The sequence below is a fragment of the Petaurus breviceps genome, unplaced genomic scaffold (genome assembly GCF_028583685.1).
Source record: "Petaurus breviceps papuanus isolate PSGF00001 unplaced genomic scaffold, PetGlider_PUasm1.0 688, whole genome shotgun sequence".
Lineage (NCBI taxonomy): Eukaryota > Metazoa > Chordata > Mammalia > Diprotodontia > Petauridae > Petaurus > Petaurus breviceps.
Window position 1 is genome coordinate 6,015,999 of NW_027186457.1, and position 18,692 is coordinate 6,034,690.

An 18,692-nucleotide genomic window follows, 5' to 3' on the forward strand; every position below is an offset into this window, starting at 1 on the left:
CCCCCGTGAAACGCATGCCATGCTCCGAGCTGCATCCAATCAGAGCTGCAGCAGTGAGCGCATCATCCTGTTCTTCCCCAGTGATTTGCTTGCTGGCGCCATTGAGAGCAGTGCCGCGGAGGAGAGCTGAGGCAGGACAACATAAGCCCTCCCCTGAAAATAAGCCCTCTGGTGTTTTTCTTTCCAAAAAAATTAATAAGACAGTGTCTTATTATCGGGGAAACATGGTAGTACTAACCAAGAGAATCGCCAAACTAACAGGTTTAACATTTTACAGATCTGCTTTTGAAAGTAATTATTGCATTTGCCTAGTAATTAGTTAAGAACCCAGCCACTCCTTCAAAGGAAAGCATGACACATAGAAGCCCTGATTTATATCTCTGCTGGCAATGTGAGCTCCAGAACAACAGGAAATACAGTATCACAGGAATTCAATGCTTCTGGACGAGCCTCTTTTAAGACAGGAATATTTATGCCAAGCTTTGTTGCTGGGTGGTAACTGGAGCTCCCCAACTAGAGTCACTGTGGAGGGTCTCAAAAGTTCAGCTTAGAAACTGCCAGGCTGCACAGATCTCTTGGTTTCCTTCATCTTATAGGAATAACAGTATTAAAAAAGAAAAAAGAAACCTCAGGAACATATTGCCACTTGTTGTTGACTGATCTATCTGACCACAATTCAACACCTGTGGTAATTTCCTTGTAGATGCCTTTTCTCTGTCAATCTTATTTTGAAACTTAATACTTAAGCTCAGATAGAAGATCCAAAAAAAATACCCATTGAGTAATACTTCACATCACAAAGGAGAAAAATCACTCTTCTTTCAGAATTTTGTCTATTTTAATTACCGTTCTTCACTGGATTTCAGGTTCAAAAAGAAAATGGACTTGAGTGTTAAATATTTTCCCTTTGAGACTTTTATAAATCTGCTGAGCTCCCTTGGGATGGGCAGCCATGAATGAGGCGGTAGAATTTGCAGAGTTCTGAAATATTCTTTTTGGTCTAGACAGACTTGATTGTCTAGATCTTTTGGCACAGCTTTCTTTTGCCTCCTTTAATCCTGTCCCAAATTCTTCGGGCATATTTGGGTCCTGCTAACACACAGGTATCTGATTAAAAGCAGCAACTTTCCATCGGAAACTCTAGAAATTTAAACCAAACCACATCCTTCATTTTCCTCTCCAATCTAAAGTTTAAGAGAACAGATTAAAATAGTAACAACTCTTTCTGCAATGCTGGATAAGATACCTAATATGCTGGAGGCTAAATATAATATTGATCTCACTACTTGAGTACTCAGCACATAATATTGATACCATGGATATATGTGAGATCATTTCACATTGGGTTTTGGGAAGTTTTTTTTTGATACATTAGTAATGAAACCCCCTTGGAAAAGATCTAAGACAAAACTGCTTCATATCAATTCTGGACTACAGTAGAACTGGAAGACACCAAGATTCTAATGAAACTTTGAGAATACCAATTTCAATAAGACAGACTACTCCATACCTCTTCATAGGTAGGTGGTAACCATATCTGAGAACACTGCTTCAATCGAAGATGCCCAGCCTATTCCTGGAAGGTCTCTTCCCAACAGATACATTTATTTTTACATATCCCATAACCATTTCTGTGGTCCTTCACTTCAGTAGTCCAAGAATCTGTAAATCCTCCAATGTTGGCATATCTCTTTTGGTACAAATCATAATTCCTTTGTGACTTAAATATCCTCCAAGAGAGGTTATGGCCACTGTTTTGTGGTTGTAAAGAATCTAGAAATAAAATAAGTGGGTTTCCATTAATTGGAGAAAAGGAGACCAAATTGTGGTATGTAAATTAGTGGAATATGAATTCCACCATAAGAAATGACAAGTATATGGCATTCAGAGAACCAGGGTAAATTTTGTGCAAATTGGAGGACAAGGTAGTATGTGGAAGAAAAGCAACAGGTCGAAGGGGTTTATAAAAGGGTGCTTAGATTTATGGGAATGGGACGATAAGGGAGGGCTTGCTGGAGGGAGTGTAAGTTAAGTAATAAGAAGGTAAGGTAGAGGATAGAAGTAGAGGAGATAGGAAAAAAGATTTACACAAACATAAAAACAAAGATTAGGAGAAGAATCTCTTAGGGAAAGCATATGTTTATATATGTATGTATATGTGTGTGTGTATATACATATATATATATATCATCTATATATAAATGTATCCATGCTTAATTATAGTATGGGGTAGGGAAAGGAGTAAAAAGAACAAAGTAAAAAGTAATACAGCAGAGAACAAAAGAAAACCTACAAGGAAGCAAAGAAAAGAGGTACAGCTTTCAACATAATGTACAGTATTTAATATATAGGCCTTCTTGACATGGAAAGTTATTGCTATATATTCTGAATCCTATCCTATGGTCTGCTGTGAACATGACGTGTCTTTTCTTATTTTATATTGAAGTTTAAATATTTAAATTTGTTTCTCTTTCTTTTCTAATTATATATTTAATTTTTAGTATTTGTTGAAAATGAAAATTTTTTTTAAATTTGTGCAAATTATTTTACAGTGAAATTTGCAGAACCAGTAGAATAACACACAATAACTAGAGTCATGTGAACAAAAGCACTGAAAGGTGTCCAATCTCTGAACACTGGCAATGGCAAGAGAAGAGTAGATGATGATAAAATCTATTTTTCTTCCTTTCTGTGGACAGGTGGGAGACTATTGTGGTAGCTTTGGAATTGCATAGAGCCACGGATGCAACCGCTGTGTCAACAGCTTTTGCTTCGATGTTTTCCTTTGTTACAAGGAAGAGCTCGATGACAGGGGATGTTGTATAAATACAGAAGGTATCAATAAAGCTTTTTAAAACAAAGTAAAATAAGCCTGTGCAAGAACAACAAATAAAGCTTGGTGATGACCCATTCCTTCGGTCTTCAGACTGTGGCAGAAGCAAGCAGGGGAATACCTGATCTTCTTGCTAAGGCACTACCCACAGACATGGGCATGTGAACTTGGTACCTTCTGGAGGGTCATGAACTTTTCTGGGAAGCCAGAGTGAGTGCCTCTGCCTGGTCCTCAGGGACTGGAGCTGGCTGACCCAGAGGAATGGAATCCTGTTAGAGAGTCAGCTTCTCCGTGTAGTACAGGAGAGGAGCAGAGAAGAACTCATTCTGTTCTTCCATTTTGGACCTCTTTCTCTTTACATATTGCTTTTGTCTTTAGGACATCTCCCAAGTGAAAGAAGGGCAATGAGAGTTTGCATTACAAGCATGTGGCAGTGGAAGAAATGTTTGTCTAGGGGAGCCTTAGTCTGGCTGCTTTTTTCTACCTGGACCTTGTTTGTTATTTAGGTAAGTCAGTTCTGAGAATGAGAAATATCTATTCAGCAGTCCCACAAAATTGTTTTTACCTTCTGAGAGGAGTATAGTGAGTGTAATGTACTACATGAGAGGTTTTTAATTTTCTCTGTCTGCTCATGTATTTGCATCTTGTGGAATTTCTATGGTAAAGGATAAAATCAGGTAAAATCTTTTACCTGATACCCATATTGCACATTGAGTATCTCTTCTAGACAGGATCATGTTATCTCCAAATAGGAATTACCTAAACATGTATCACACATAAGCTCTCCTTTATATATTTCCCTGGAGTTATTCTGGGTCATAGAGTCAAGCCAGAGAGGGAAAAGTCTGATCTGTTCCTTGAGGTCCAATCCCCAAGGACTGAGGATGGTCAATCATCCAATCTATAGTGAAAGCCCCCCCAGAGCTGACATTCGGGCTTTGACTCTCAAGAGTCACTCCAGTCATGGTGAAGCATGGGAATAGGACTTCCTTAGAGTCTTTTAATACAAAATTCCTGTATGCAGTGCTGAATCATGGGGAAAAAGAATCATAGAGACCACTCCATGAAGATAGCGAGCATTTAATTAGCACATCGTCTCTTATAGTTAATAGGATTCTAGAGGGTCCACTCAGACTGTACTAGACAACTAAATAATGTAAGCAACCAGTGGCACAAGTGGCAATTATACACATATGAGACACACCCATATAGACACTTGATTTCTAAATGTGAATTTGCTCCAGTGCGATTGATAAACTAGGGAACCATTTGAATCTAATATGAATTTTGCATTTGCTTAAGTGGTCTCATCCATGAGAAACACTCAATGAATGTAGAAAATGATAACCAACAAAACTGAGTCACATAGAAATACCCAAAAAAGCATACACCTCCACCTTAATCATCTACCAGCCACCTGAGCTCGCTGCATGTGTTATCCCACAAGGTTGTTTTTACTATTTTCTTCTAAAATTTGTGAACTTTTCTCTGAACAACAACAAAAACTCACTCATTTAACATCCCAAACATGTCTACGCATCCTGGTTCAAAAATGTCAAGGAGTGCATGGAAAAGGAAAGCTTAAAGTGTTGAGGAGAAGCCTGAAATAATAAAAGTTTTGAAAGAAAACAAGTGAACATGTGATCTCTCAAGCAACAGGTAGAAAGGAATCCATGTCAGAGACAATGTTGTAGAAAGAAAAGAAATGTCTGTGGCTGGAATTGTGCCCTGACCCCATTTTTCCCATAAGCCCTGTGGGTTTTGTGTGACTTTGAACTGTGTGGTAATTTTTAGGAATGCTTGTGTTATGTTATAACAGGATTGTAATTTCAAAATTTGAGCATGTCAATCAGTCAACAAGCTTTTATTAAGGAAGGACTTACTATGTGCCAGGCACTTTGCTAAGCACTGGGGTTACGAAGAAAGGCAAAAATCCTTTCTCTGAACTCAAAAGAGTTCACATTCTAATTAGGGGAGATGATGTGCAAACAACTATGTATTTAGGATATATACATATATATGTGTATATATGTATATATACATATATCTAAACATCTTATCTAAATACATAGATAATATGTATATGGGGGGAGAGAGAGAGAGATGGAAGGTAAGAATTAGTGGTGGGGATGGGACAGGGAAACATACCTCCCTAAAGAAGTTGAAATCTGAGCTGAGTCAAAAAGGAAGCCAGAGAAGGCAAGAAGCAGAGAAATGATGGAGTAGGGCATTCCATTCATTGGGGATTGTCAATGCAAATGAACTGGATCAGAAGTTGGAGTGTTATGTGTGATACGTAAACCAGTATGGCTGGATTATAGAATGTACGGAAGGGAGTACTATGTAAGAACACCGCCACGATAGCAAGGGACTAAGTTGTAAAGAACTCTAAAAGCCAAGAAGAAGATTTTATATTGGATCCTTGAAAAAAATCAGGAACCACTGGAGTTGAATGATTGGCACTGGGGTGGGGGAGGAGTAATAGTCATACCTGAGCTTTGAGAAAATCACCTTGGCAAATGAGAGAAGGGATTGAAGTAATTACAGCTGTCTCTGCCAGCCAAGAGACCAAGAAGTCTAATGAGGTAACCACCTAATGTCTAATCCCTAACAGGCTCACTCAGCAGCCCCTCCCTCACCTGCCCCCGAGCTTGGGCAGGTAATACAATAAGACCCCCCTCACTCAAATCAAGTCATGTCACCATTTCCCTGATGCCGTGGTCCTCTTTGAAAACGAAGGACAAACACAATAGGACCCGCAAGCTTGAGCTCTGAGATCAATTTTCTTGTTACTGCTGTAGTTTGTGCCAGCACACCCTGCTCCTGCCTTCATGCTACCATTCTGTGACAACAAAGAACAGAACTCCATGCTGCCTACCTGGCTAAGGAGTAGTGAGGTCGAAGCGTGGCCCCACTAGAGTAGTGATTAACCAGAGAACTGGAGAGTAAAAGGAACTGGGGCTGGACAAAGCCTGAAGGAAGGGAGGAGGCTGAGACAGCTTTGAGGTTCAGCCCTGGAGCTTCCCCATCAAAGGGGAAGGAGTTAGAACGTGAGCAAAAAAGAGGAAGAAACTCAGTTAAAACCTTTGTCACAAGCAGATAATCAATATTGAAGATATTAATTACAGAAAGAAGGCCTACAAAGCTTTTAAAAGAATCCAGGCATCTCTGAAAAAAAAAAATTGTAAGACGATGGAAAATTAATCAACACCAGATGAGGCAGAGGCCTTTGGATTCTCAGGAGAGTGTGGAGACCCAGCAAAATGCTCCCAAAGGGTTCAAGAGGGAAATAAGAATCATGAAACAAAATTTATGGGTTACACAGCATAAATATGTTGCAAAAGAGAAAAACTTGAATCCATGATGGTGAATGTCTCCAGAGAAAGAAAATATTTAACAACTAATTGAATACAAATACACAGGAATAAAGGGCAATCTGGAAGAAGAGAAGTAAAAAGAAATTATATTAAAAGAACACATGATCTGTAAAAGCAGAACATGTCGATACTGAAGAAAGAATGCATAGGACTACTGAAGGATCATAGATCATCCAGAAGAAGATGACAAACAAAAAAAGAAAACGAACAGGAAATAATCCAAGAGAGTTGCCCAGAATATCTGAACACAGAAGACAAAGAGCCAATGGAGAGAAGCCACATACTGTCTCAGACAGCTGTTGTAACATTCCAGGCAAAGGGTGACTAGGGCTTGTAGTAGGGTAGGGATTGTGTGAGTGGCCAGAAGGGGATATATCTGAGAGGTGTTGGAAGAGTAGAAATCACCAGATCCTACAAGGGATTAGATAAATAGGGAGAACATAAGGGAGGAGTAAAGGATAGCATGGGAAAAAAAAAAAAACATAGAATGGGTTTGTTCATGTTGCTCCCCGTTGTCCAGAGTGCTTGACATCCCAAGTACAAAGCAGCTCTCACCTTCTTCAGAAACCGTTCCCCCATTCATCTAGACTTCCCTGATCTTCCCCTTTCCTAAATTCCCAAAGCACTTATGCCTTGAACCACATACTTTTGGCACTTTCATAGGATCGTAGAGTTTTAGATTCGGCATTAATGACTGTGGGTTTGAATCTTACCATCCCTTGCTAACCACCTAGCTGCCTCCTGCTATTATATTTTCACGCTCACTAATTATTCCATGTAGTTTTATCTTGTATCCCCAACTAGATCATGCACTCCCCAAGAACAAGGACCACATCTTATGTTTCTTTTACATAAGCATTGGACATATATGACGGGAACCCAGTAAGTCCTTGTTTTTTTTGAATGGAGTTTGTATGAATTTCATACAAGTTCAGATAAATGAAGTGGGCTTAGTGAGATATTTCACCTTGGTTAATAAATCTTAAAGCCTCTGCTATGGATAGCAGACAAAAGAATCCTGGTTGGAGAAAAATGTTCAGTCCTCTCTTCCCATTTCTGGCATTGTGTGTGTGTGTGTGTGGGTGTGGGTGTGGGTGTGTGTGTATATACATACACCCCTTTGCTAGTTTCCTGCAACTATCCAATGCCCCCCAAAACAATCATTTGTAAAGCACTTTAAAGACCTTTGGCTCCTAATATAAACATAAATTTCCTGAGGGATAAGCTGAGCTAGGGTTTTTTGATTTATTTTAAATACGACTCAAACAGGCATAACAAGAAGTTACAGGATCTGTTTGACTAAACCTCACCAGGGTGAAAAGAAAGGCTTGGCATTTCAGAAGTAAGAAAAATGACTAACAATGAGCATGTTTCCATCTCTTTCCTTCTCTCCTTCTGGATAACAAGATTTGGGTCATAGGTATGGAGTTAGAAGGGGATGTTGGGAGATCACTTCATCCAGGCCAACTCTCATTTTACAGGTGGGGAAGAAGTTAGTCCGTGGTAGAACTGGGATCTGAATGCAGATTCTCTGACTCCAAGATCCACGTGCTCCTGGAGCTGGAAGGAAGCTTTAGAAATGACTAAGTCTAACACCCAGTCTGCTCCTCCCATCCCCATGCACCACGATTTTATAGATGAGAACACCAGTCCAGAGAGATTAAGGTCACAGAGCTATGAAGGAGCAGAATCAGGATTGGAACCCAGGTTTTCTGACTCCCACTTTTTCACCCTCGTGTAATGCATTTTGATGTTTAGGCCTTTTGGTTTATGTTCGAGTGTTTGTTTTCTTTTCGGTCATTTCATTCATATTTAACTCTTCATGACTCTATTTGGGGTTTTCTTGGCAAAGATACTGGAGTGGTTTGCCATTTCCTACTGCAGATTATTTTATAGATAAGGAAACTAAGGCAAACAGAATTAAGGGACTTGTTTGAGGCCACACAGCTTGTAAGTCTCTGAGGTCAGATTTGAACTCAAGAAGATGAGTCTTCATCATCTTCACACCATCCACTGTACCACCTAGTTGCCTTACATGTATATTATTTAGTTTGAATCTATAAAATTAATTTGTTCCAATCACAGAGAAACAAAAATTTGTGAGGAAAAAAGGATTTTTTGCCAAAATATATGTACATTTGGCTCAAGGACCAACTCACTGATTTAAAGATTTCCCATATAGCTTGAATGTGCCAGTTAATTCTAACTTTTTTTTTGAGTTATGATCATGATGACCAAATAACTGATTTTTATACTTTTTGTTCACCTAGAAATCTTTAACATGAAATGAAGGCTTTCAAGAATAAACTACAAATGCAGCAAGATGACAGATGTTTAAGCTCAGGAACATTTTCTAGGGGCGGAAAACCTGGAGTAATAGTAACTTAGTGTTTAAATTATTTCATTAATCAGTCTGATAAGGCAGAGAAGGTCATTTTCTGGCAATACTATCTAGGAACTGTTCATAGATTCAAGGTTTTCTCCTTCCATTCAACAGGTAGCAGCACAATCACATGTAATCTAAATACACCTTCTATTACACCATTCCTTCCACCTTGGATTTGGTACCTTTTCAGATGGAGTATTGGACTATGTAGTAGCCAAAGCTCTTTAAAAAGAACTTTACAAATTCTTGTATAGAATTTTCTAACGATGAGCCATGATTCACAGTTAGCAAAAGATGAACTGGGGGGAGGAGAGGGTCTCTCTGTCTCTCTGTTTCTCTCTCTGTCTCTGTCTCTCTCTCTGTCTCTCTCTCTCTCTCTCTCTCTCTCTCTCTGTCTCTCTCTCTCTCTCTGTCTCTCTCTCTCTCTCTCTCTCTCTCTCTCTCTCTCTCTCTGTCTCTCTCTGTCTCTCTGTCTCTCTCTCTCTCTCACACACACACACACACACACACACACACACACACTCAACTGAGGGGAAATATCTCCTATATCTATATCACACAATTAGAACTGAAAGATATGTGTGTTCATACTTATAAATTGCTTTTTACATATTACAAAACCCATTCCAAAGCTCATTTAGATACTAAGTTCCCCAAGTTCACCTCTGGTCACTTAGATGTCCCTAGCCCAAGTTATTAACTGGTTTCTCCTCTTTCAATGTTGATGTTAGTACTATAGCCTAGCCCCACATTATGCTTCCTCACTCTTCTCTGTAATAAGCCATCCATGCCACATTACTTGCCAACCATGGTGGCCCAAGCCAGTAATTTCTGCTATTGAGGAGGCTGAGGCTGGAGGACCATATGACTTTGGGAGTTGTGAACAGCAGTGGGCTATAAAGCCAGCTGGGTGACTACACCAAGCTTGGCACCAATATGGAGAGCCCTCAGAAGGAGGGCACAGCCAGGCTGCCTAAAGAGAGGTGAATCAGCCCAGGGCAGAAACAGAGCAGGTCAAAGCTTCCCCATCAATCACTGTGGGGTCTGGTTCATAAATGGCTATTGAAATTTCAGCCTGGGTAAGATAAAGAGGCCCAATCTCAGAGCAAAGCAAAAACAAAAATCCAAATGTTCTCAACAGGCCAGTGTAAGGAACTGTGGTGTACAAACTATATGATGGTGTGCAACTTGCAGTAGTTACACAGTTGAAGCTCAAAATTAACCCTTGTCTGGCTTAGCATGTTTGCCTAATTTTTCTTTAGTTCCACACAATGGTTCACCCTCTCCACCCCCAGTCAGTTATTTCTTTCCCCCTATCTGTGGTCCTTGAGGAAGACAAATCCTTTATGTATGGTTTCTGGTAATACCTTTCCTTCTGATTGGCACCTGACAATCTAGGCTGGCTGTTCACACTCCTGAAATCCTCATCTAGAAAACCATCCACAGATGCCACTACCATTCATTCATATTGAGTTGAAGTTCCATAACAACATGAATGACCAGTTTTCAGAGTTTATTAGGAGCAGCAAGTTATTGCCCTGAAGGTTATATTGTACTGGGATTGGTTCCTGGACATAGGTGAAAAGCTTCCTGGGTGGTCCCTAAAGTGATCCTGGCAACCAAGCCTTGTTGCTGGCTGGATTTTGTTCTCCTAGCCAGTCTGCCTTGATCACTCCAGCTCTAGAAGTCTTGTCTGTCTTCTTAAACCACTGTTAGCTCCATCCCCAACCCCCAGCCCTGGTTCTCAGTGTGCTCTTTCCTTAAGCCTTCTTGGTACACAACAATATTCATTCTAGCAGCTTCCCCTTAACCAACTTTTGACCTTACAAACACTTTCCTCTTTTTAAATGAAGGTTCTTTATTGCCTTATCCTTTGGACTTCACTCGTCATATCATAGATCCTTAACACTGGAAGGGACCTTGGACATCCATTTCATTTTACAGATGATACCACGGAGACCAAGAGTGGATGACTTGTCCAAGACTAATTCTTGGGGGAGCCTAGATTTGTCTTATGATTCCTAGTCCAGAGCACTTTTCACTATAAAATGTGTGTGTGTGGAGGGGAGGATGTGTTCTTTCCTCACTCTGTCTTACTATGTTATTTCCCTTAATCATGTTGGTAGAAAAGTGATGCACAGGTATGATCTTGGACCAACATAAGTGATTTTTGACAGGCAGCATGGTATAGTAGATGGGACTTTGGACTTGGACTTAGAAGACATGAGTTCAAAACCTGCTTCAGAAACTTACTAGCTTTGTGACCCTGGGAAAGTCAGTTAAACTTTCTGTGCTTCAGTTTTCTCAACTGTAAAACAGGGGGTCTTCTAAGTTCCCTTCTAGCTATAAACATATGAACTTATCCTTCTCTCCTCGTTCTCTCCAATTCCCCCTTTTCTTTCTCTTTTCCAATTTAACTATAGATATAAACACAAAAACAAAACTATACTGGCTCTCATGAAGATTACATTGCTTGGGACAAAATACAGGATGGAAAGAGTTAAAGGCAGTTATGAACATTGAGCTTTCATGAACATTGTCTTAAGTAATTAACATTGAACCTAGGCTGTCTTATTACCTCCTCTACTAAAAGTACAGATGAAAAATTTGGAGATAAACTCAAAGGGCTATAAAATTGTGTATACCCTTGGACCCAGGAATACCACTACTATACTTATACTCCAAAGAGATGAAAGAAAAAGGGAAAGGACCTACATGTGCCAAAATATTTATATCAGCTCTTTCTATGGTGGCAAAGAATTAAAAATTGAGTAATGCCCATCCATTGGGGAATGGCCAAGCAAGTGGTAGCATATGATTGTGATGGAGAACTATCGTGCTATAAGAAATGATTGGGGGGTGGGGGTGTTTCAGAAAAAAACAAAACAAAACATGGCAAGACCTATGTGAACTGATGCAAAATGAAGTGAGAAGGACCGGGAGGTCATTTGGCACAGCAAGATCAACATTAGGATGATGATCAACTGTGAAAGACTCTGATCAATACAATAATCTAAGATGGTTCCAAAGGACTGGATGAAAAAATTATTCATCTCCAGAGAGAGAGAGCTGATGAACTCTGACTGCAAATCGAAGCATAATTTTCTCACTTTCTTCCTTTTTTTTTTTGGCTTTTTTTTTGAGAGGGAGTAATGGCTAATATGGAAATATTTTGCATGACTTCACATGGATAATTAATATGATTTTGCTTGCCTTCTCAGTGGGCAAGGGAAAGGTGAGAGAGAGGAAGAGAATTTGGAATTCAATTAAAAAAGAAAAGAATATTAAATAAATAATGAATAAAAAAGAACAGATGACATCCATGAGGTGTCTTTTGTCTTGAGCAGAAAGAGTTCCAATTATAACATATGTTGTTAGGCATAGCTGTGTCAGTGAATGTATGTGTGTTTATGGATGTGTTATTTACTGTACAATGAGATTTATAAACTTGAATTTAAAAGTATATGTTTCCCAAACTAGGAAAGATCTTCTATTCAAAAACTGCCAAATAAGTTACCTGGAAATTAACTTACCAACACATAGATGAGGTTTGTATAAATACAGAATCAATAAACATTTTGTAAATATCTAATGTTCACCAGGCACTGGGCTAAGCATTAGGGATACAAAATAAATCAAAAGACCATCTATCCCTGCCCTCAAGGAGCTCACAATATAATAATGGGTCAGGTAACAAACAAATAAAAAACATACAAATGAGCTACAATGTTTTCCTGATAATAAGACACTGTCTTATTATTTTTTTTGGACAGAAAAACACCAGAGGCCTTATTTTCAGGGGAGGGCTTATTTTAATGAACATTGACAGCAATTTTAATAAACAGGTAAATGTGAACAAAAAAATGTACCTTTATTCAATAAGCAAATCATTGGGGAAGAACAGGATGACGTGCTCACTGCTGCAGCCATGCTGGGATGCAGCTCGGAGCGCGGCGTGCGTTTCAAGGGGGGGGGGGGATGGTGCATAAAGAGGGTACCGTAATGTAGCGTGTAGCGCAGGGGATCACCTTCACTACAGTAGCAATTTCAATAGGGCTTATTTTCGGGGGAGGGCTTATTTTAGAGGAATCTTACACAGTAAGGGGAGGCTTATTTTCGGGATAGGTCTTATTATCGGGGAAACACGGTATATACAGGATAAACAGGAAATAATTAGAGGCAAGTCAGCAGAATTAATAGGGGCTGGGAAAGGCTTCCTGTAAAAGATGATTTTAGTCTGGACTTAAAGGAAGCTAAGAGGCAGCGATGAGGAGGGAGAGCATTCCAGCGATGGGAGACAGCCAGGGAAAAATGCCTGAAGCAGAGAGATGAAGTGTCTTGTTTACAGAGCATTAAGGAGACCTGTGTCCCTGGATCAAACAGTATGTGGTGGGGAGTAAGGTATAAGAACCCTGGACAGGTAGGAGGGGCCTCAAAATCCTGCCTTCTACAAGAAACCTCAATTCTAGTGCCTTCTCTCTGTTAATTATCTCCTCTGTATCCGGTGTTATATACCTTGTTTGTACATATTCATTTGCATATTGTCTCCCCTATTAGACTGAAACCTCCTTGAGTTCAGAGACTGTCTTTTACCTCTTTTTGTATCCACAGCACTTAGCACAGTGCCTGGAATATAGTAGTCATGTAATAAAAGTTAATTGATTGATTGATTGATTGATTGATTGATTATGGAGAGCTGTGAATGCCAAAATCGTCTTTCCTGAAATACTGGGAGACAAATAATTAGAAAAATATTCACTGCTTAAGGTCAGTCCATGACAACATGATAAAAATGATGATACTACTCTTATTGGTGGTAGTTAGGTAGTATGATGGACTAATGTGATGAATTTGGAGTCAGGAAAACCAAAATTTGAATCTTTCATCAGACACTAGCTGGGAGACTGTGGACAACTCACTTAATGTCTTTCAGCCTCAATTTCCTCATCTGTGAAATGGAGATAATAGTACCTACATCATAGGATTGTTGTGAGGATCAAATGGCATGCACACATATATATGTATATATAGCTATACTTATATGCACATATACATATATACATATACACATATTATATGTATGTGTGTGTGTGTATATATATATATATATGAAGTTCTTTGCAAACCCTAAAGTGCTATATAAGTGTGAGCTACTATTAAATTACATGTTTAATGCTAAGTCAATAAGTATATGGTTAGGGTTAGTTACTGGGGAAAGAAATTTTTTTTTTTTACAAAAATTGGGGTAAAACTGGAAGGGAATTTGGCAGAAATTTAGTTAGAACAACCTCTTACACCCTGTACCACAGTAGACTCAAAATGGATAATGAGCTGAATATAAAGAAATCATACCACAAAAGAAAAAAAACATTAGAGGAGAATAAATACCTCTCAAGACTAAGGTGGGGGAAGAATTTTTAACTAGACAGGGGAGAAGTAAAGTAATATGCCAAAATATTCACAGCAATACTTGCGTTAATAAAGAACGAATTACCATGGATTAGGGAATGGTTGGAAAATGGTGGTATGCAAATGTAATATGATATTATTGTGCAGTATGATGAATTTAAGTAATTTAGAGAAATAGGGAAAGGTTTAAATGAACTGATGCAGAGTAAAATCAAGAGAACTAAGAAAGCTACACACATACACATACATATATATCCATATATGTGTATTTGTATATGTGTATACACACATATAGGGACTAGAACAATGTTAATGAACAGATCAAAGTTTATTAGTTGAACTCTGAATAATGGGAAAATTCATGGAAATCCTACAATGAATGAAACTTCTTCCTTCATGGGAGACAAATCAGGAACCACAAGGACAGAATATCATACACATTATCTGACACTATATCTGATTTGGACTTTTTGCTTGTTTTGTTTGGCACAGGGAGGGTACTTTCTGGAAAGGGATGCAAGCAGGAAGTGACATCAGTAAAGCATATTTTACAAAGTAAGAAGTGGATTGTTTTTTTTAGAATCAATTTTTTTTCCTGCTGAATAAAGTTATTGCAGTGAACCTACTTCTGCAGCAAATACACCTAATTGCTCCTTCATATGAGAGAAAAAAAAATTAATGGGAAACTTTGTGAACAAAAAATTTCATTGCAAATGAGTGGTTCACAAAAGCATGTCGATTGTCAAACATTTCCATTTACTAAAAAAACAATCACACCAAAGTTCACATCCTCTCTTGTCCAGTGCTTTCCTCTACGGAAGAGTTGTGTTTTACAGCTGATGAGAATCATTCCTATGGTAATGACTTGTTTCCTCTTGCACAGTCAGATGAAATGGTAATAAAGTTCTCCATTATTATTGCAGCAAGACTGAGTTTTTACTCTATTCTTAGAAAACATTTTTTTGCAAGACAGAATCGAATCTCTAAGGAGAATTTTAAAAGGGATGCAGTTCATATTTATTTATTTATTTATTTATTTTTTCTTGATTACATGTAAACAAAATTTTAAACATTTTTAAATTGTAAACTCAAATTCTCTCCCTTCTTCCCCTCCCCCTCTTTGAGAAGGCAAGCGATTTGATATAAATTATACATGCATGGTCATGCAAAACATATTCCCAAATCAGCCATGTTGCAAAAGAAAATGCAGACCAAAAAACCAAGAATAATAAAATTTTTTAAAGTATGCTTCAATTGTGTAGCCCACATTTAATAGAAAGATGCTAATGACAACAAAGGAAGTATGTAGCAAGGATTTTGTCAATAAAACAATTTCCAGTTCATGTAAACACAACTCAATCTCCTACATAGACTTCAGAGATAACTGTGGTAGGGAACCACCATAATTGATGTTCAATCCCAACAGATCTTCCTGGGATAATATGATTTAAAGCTGGAAGGGACCTTTGGGATCATCTAATCAAGGAATATCAGGGTTGGAAGGAATATCATAGAACATCTCATTCAAACTCTGTCTGAACATAAGTCCACCTACAGGGTGTCTAATGAATGTCATCCAGACTTTGCTTAAAGACCTCCAGCATGGGGGAATGCATTGTTTCCTGAAGTAGCCCCTTTTAGCTTTTGGATAGCTCTAATCAGCAAGAAACTCTTCCTTAAGCATCATGCCTAAATCTTCCTCTTTTCAACTTTAAACCATTTTCTCTATTTCCTCCCCTTTGAGCCAAGAATAAAAGGCTATTTTCTCTTCCACATGACAGACCTTCAAATACTTGAAGAAAGCTATCACGTCACTGTGGACACACACCACCTCAAACTCTTCTTCAGCCTAAACACCCTCAATTCCTTTGACTCATTCTCTTATGGCTTGATATCCAGGCCATTTTCTATTCTGGTTTCCCTCCTCTCAGCACTCTCCAACTCACCAATATCCTTCTTAAATCTGATTCTCAAAACTTTGGGGTTCAGGGATCCTGGTTTGTCTCTAATGGGGTCTGAAAAAAGATGGTGGTCAAAGTGGTGGCCTTGCTCCTTTACCTAGGCTGGCTTCCCTGTCCTATGGGTGACAGCTGGTTGGCACTTGGTGGGGATAATTGGCCCTTTCTCCATAGGACCTGACTGTAAGTACTAGGCTGAAAGGAGGACTGGTGGTCAGATTGACAACTTGTCTGCAATTTAAGATCATAGAAAATAATTTCCTATCATCATTTCCTCCCAACAAGTCTCCAAGACCTTAAATAGCCACATCTATTGAAGACCCCAAAAAGAAAGCTCTTACTTCCAAAGTCCTTGGCATTGTCAAATGGTTCAATATCAGAAACATGCTTTTTTTCAGTGGAAATGACATTAAAAAGAGACATTACCATCTGTTTTGCTGCAGCATCCTGAGTACCAGAGGACTACTTTAAGTGCTTTGTAGCTGAAACCCTCCAAGTGTGTTCTCTCTCCAATTAGAAAGTGAGATCCTTGAGAAAAGGAACTGTCTGACCTTTTTTCTTTGTATCCCCAGTGCTTAGCACAATTAAGTGCGTAACAAGTGCTCTTCATTCATTCATTTGCATTGGTAGAGAAAATTTCTTTAGGAAGAGTTCCTGACATCAATGGAATCATAGGTCGGGACCAAAATATCATGTGGAAGAAGAGTTACACTTGTTTTGTTTGATGCCCAAAGCTGGAAATAGTGGCCAGAGGAGGAAACTGAAAGCAAGTAAATTGAGTTGTGATGTAAGGGAGAGTTTTCTAACAATGTGATCTACTTAAAAATACACTGGGTTTCCAGCAGCATACTTGGGAGACTCCTCCTAAAAGTCCTCCAACAGAGGCTGGATGACCAGCTGCCATGATGATTTTTGTGCAGATATGGTTCCTTCTGACTCTGAGATTCTGTCATTTCATGACCAGAATGCCCAAGTAACCAGAACTCCGGGTTCCCTAACCATTCTGGTTAAATAAGGGTTTAATTTGTTTTCTTCAATATAAATCTACATCATGTATACATGGCATGATCATTCTATAGATATGGTTTTATGAGAAAGGAAGAATTCTCCAACTGAATCAAAGCTGAAAAAAAGAGAGATGATTTGAAAAAGAAACACAGGAGAGATCAGGAAGGAAAAGCAGGAGTATAACATGTGGCTGAATTTTATCAAATATAGGCACAGATAAGTAAGCTTTCAAAAAAGAGTTTTAATTTAAACCTTCATTGTGATCTTTCTTTTTTTTTTGGCCTTTTGCTGAGCTGAATTACCATACTGACTGGAAAATCCCATAAATGCATCAAAGTGTCAGTGCTTTGACAGGCTTTCATTACCATCACAAGCTAATTGTTTCTAAAAGCATAAGGATCATAACTAGAGGACTGCTGAAATGGCCATAGCTCACATCAACAACATGAAATATGATTTCCTAAAGCCCTTTCCTTCAATTATTTTCCCCCTAGCAATAATAAACAGTATTCCAAAAAGAAAAATTACAAATGAAGCTGGCAGGATGTCAATTTGTTAGATGACGGAATTGGAATCCAAAAATTCTTAGATAGGGTAGGTTAATGAATCAAAACTACAGAAAGAAATTTTAGTAATAAAGGTAAAGTCCTTGCTTAGGTTCAAAAAATGAATGGCAAAAATAGAAGGTGGGGGATATTTACTTGGCTAAGCAGGAGTTCACATGGAAAGTATTTAAGTAACATCTCAACATGAGACATAGAAAGTATATCTATAACTATCTGTCTGTCTGTCTACCAGAACATAATTGCCAAAACATAAGTAAATATCATTTTAGGCTTCTTGAATAAAAGTAAAATGCACAGAGTAAACTGTCCCACTGTACTCCACACTGGAGAGCTCACATTTGGAATATTATGGGCCCTCCATTTTAAGAGGGAACCTTACAATTGGAGCTTATCCAGGGAAGGCAAGCAGGCTGGTAATGGTGTAGAAATCATGTCATATATGGAATGTCAAAAGTATCTGGTGATATTTAGCTTGAGAAGAAAAGATTTACAAGGGAAGATAAGAATTTTCAAATATCTGAAGAGTTGTCATGTGGGGAGTAAAAGGCTTTTTCTTTTTTTGGGTTTCCAGAAGGCAAAAGGAGAATCAGGAAAGAAAGGGGGAAAGTTTCAAGGAAGCAGATTTTGGCTCAATTAGTGTTGTTTTTTAATTTTAAAGGAATGGGCCACTTTCTGAAGTTAGTAAGCTTCTTTTCAATGAAATTGTTTGAAGTAAGGCTAGCTAGTCACTTACTAGGAATATTTTGTAGGTAATTCCTGTATTGGCTGGGAGATTAAACCAGATAGCCTCTAAATTTCCTCTCAATTCTGTGATTCTCTGACCTTGAGTCAAAAAAGAAATTATTTTCTTCCTTGTTCTTCATACCATTAACACATAAGGTTGAAGATATTTATAAATTGGAAAGCAATGGGATTTTTTAAAAATAATGTATCATTTTGAATTTATTTTCTATTAACCCAATCCTTATTTTCTTTTCTATTTGCCTCCTTAATCCTACCAAAACACTTGATTATCTACTTTAAGACCTTTTTTTACAATTTTCTACTTAAGACCTTAATTCAGCAACTAGCATTTCTCATTTCTCAGCACTATATCTACTCATGTTCATTCAAAATACATTTAAATCACTACTATGTGACTTTAAGCTCCACCTC

At 38.4% G+C, this 18,692-nt stretch overlaps 1 protein-coding gene and 1 long non-coding RNA gene across 4 annotated transcripts in view; one reads left to right on the forward strand and one right to left on the reverse strand.

Annotated features, from left to right (window-relative positions):
* Positions 1–6,696, forward strand: part of LOC138174337 (uncharacterized) — a 12,574-nt gene extending 5,878 nt beyond the window's left edge. For both annotated transcript variants that reach the window (XR_011171673.1, XR_011171674.1), the window contains exon 3: positions 2,700–6,696. This is a non-coding gene — a long non-coding RNA (uncharacterized lncRNA). The remainder of the gene's footprint in view (positions 1–2,699) is intronic.
* FAM124B (family with sequence similarity 124 member B) overlaps positions 1–18,692 on the reverse strand; it is a 43,271-nt gene that overhangs the window by 21,752 nt on the left and 2,827 nt on the right. Inside the window, exon 2 of one of the 2 annotated variants that reach the window (XM_069104539.1) lies at positions 1,511–1,773. The exons of the other annotated variant lie outside the window; for it this stretch is intronic. The gene's annotated coding sequence lies outside the window, so the exon portion shown is untranslated. The remainder of the gene's footprint in view (positions 1–1,510; positions 1,774–18,692) is intronic. 2 annotated transcript variants of the gene reach the window in all.